Raw genomic sequence first — 2563 nt, forward strand, 5'->3', positions numbered from 1 at the left:
TGTTTTTGTTCTTTTTTTTTAAATTAGCTAAATATACCCCTTCGAAAACTATGGACAAACCTACAGCAAACCAACATTAAACATGGTCTTATCAAAGCAGTTCAAAATCTGTACAATGGAACGACTGCAAAAATTAAAACTGGATCAAGGATGTCTGAGGGGTTTAAGGTAACTAAAGGATTGAAACAGGTTTGCTGTATTTCGCTTACCATTTTCAATATCTGGAATTCTACCTTATCTGGAACAAGCACTCAAGCTGTGGAAAAGAAAATGTAATGGCATGGGAATCTCTTTCAATGACGAGACAACACTATACACTTTATGATTCGCTGATGACTATATTCTGATTGCCATTAGACGATGGAGTAGAAATTAAACACTGTGATAAATACAAATACCTGGGCATGAACATAAATCAAGATGGAACACTCGATGCTGCTATATAAGACAGAATCATACAGGGTAGAAAAGCCATATCCAAGACAAACGGCATTCTGTGGGACCAAACAATATCCAAAGGGAACAAACAGCTCATATACAATATCATACTTAAAAGTATAATCACATATGACAGTGAAGTTTGGCCACTGAAACAAAGGACAGAGAAAATTTTACTAGTACTAATAACAGAAATGGATTTCTAGAGAAGAGCAGCAAGCAAATCTACAAAAGATCGGATACCAAATGAGAGAATACGAGAAATTATGGGAGTCACACATACAATAATTGATGAGTTAACAACAAAACAACTCATAGGGTACGGCCATGTACAGAGAATGCCAGATGCAGAGCCGTGCGGTACATTTTTTCAATATGATGCAAGTCTTCGAAATGCCGCCCCTTAAATATAACTTAACTTTTGTTTTTATTAAATGAAACTGCACAAAATAAACAAACTTTTATTTTAAAAACAAAACATAATTTAAATTAAATGAAATACGTATTAACATTAAATAGCATTTACAAAATTTACAATTTTACCCTTCTGACTTTAATTTTGGCAAATGAGTGCTAATTTTTTAAGTTTTGTTTGTCTTATGGAACTTGGTAAACAGTTTTTAATAATTTTTAATTTTGAAAAACTTCTTTCTCCACTCACTACCTAGACAGGGAGTGTTAATAAAATTCTTAGCGATACAACTACATTTATGTGTACAGAAATAGTTCAAAAATTCTAAAGGTTTCATGGACTATGTTATCATTTGGGATATATCACACAATTCTTCTAGAAGATCATTTGCCTGTATATCCGATTCTTTTTCCATTGAAAGTATTGAATAAAGATTCATACAATATTTTTTTAGTTTTATCATTTATTTCCCCCAATTTAAAAATATCATTAAAAATTTATTTATTTATGAATTTCTAGAAGCGAAAATCGAACAATCAAATAATTAATGGCAATGTCTAGAATATAGATAAACAAAATTATTTTAAATTTATCTTCTTCTGTTAAGAGCTCATCCATATATTTTTCGTCATCAAATTGACGCTTTTTTCTCCTGGCTCGAATTTCATTTTTCGCTGGAAATTCGAAGCTTATATCAAGATTTTCTGCAATTTCATAAGCAGTAATTTTCGTTTGGTCATAGCCAGATTGTCTGTAACTAATTTTTTTTATTGTTTCTGGCAACCTTTTTGCACAATCTGACAAATTAGTTACATGTTGCAACATCTTCGAGACTGAGACCGAATTTATATGAAATAAAATATCATGCCAAAGAACTACACCGCATATAAATTTATAATTTTTAATATTTCTTGCCAATCCTCGTGCTCTAACTTTAGTTTCTGTATATTTGTTAACTTCTTTTATTATTTCGAATAAGGCATCATATATTTAACAAAATTGAAATCTTAAAGGTTTCAATGCATCTATTCGACTTGACCATCTACTAATATCGCTTAACGGTTTTAAAGTTAGTTGTGAAACATGTTTTTTCAGAGCTTCCCAACGCTTTGTAGAATCAGAAAAAAAAGTGTACAGGTTTTGTATAATACAAAAAAAGGTTATTGTTTCTGTAGAAGAAGACGATTTCACTTTTAAAACTAAGTTTACAGAGTGGTATGCGCCACTCTTTAGACTAAGGTCAGACAAGCGATAATTTACGGCGCCGTAAGAGCACTAAAATGGAGCGCGAAAATGGGTCCCACGGTGAAAGTAGTGTATGGCCAGACGATCTGTAAAATATCGCGCAGCAACATAGCAACATTAGGATATGACCCATTTTCGCGCTTCATTTTACTGCTCTTACGGCGACGTAAATTATCGCTTGTCAGGCCTTAGCCTTAGGCAAAGGCCACACGGGCGATAATTTACGGCGTCGTAAGAGCAGTAAACCTGACGAGGCATTGGTTGACTAACTCCTACTTCATCTACAATTGGTGGAGGAGTTAGACAACCAATGTGTTTACTGCTCTTACGGCACCGTAAATTATCGCCCGTGTGGCCTTTCGCTTAAACTCGAGTGACACACACCATCGGATCATCATCATCATCATCCAACCAATTTACGTCCACTGCTGGACATAGGTCTCCCCCAATTGTTTCCACACTTCACGG

Source organism: Diabrotica virgifera, chromosome 9, assembly GCF_917563875.1.
Source record: "Diabrotica virgifera virgifera chromosome 9, PGI_DIABVI_V3a".
Lineage (NCBI taxonomy): Eukaryota > Metazoa > Arthropoda > Insecta > Coleoptera > Chrysomelidae > Diabrotica > Diabrotica virgifera.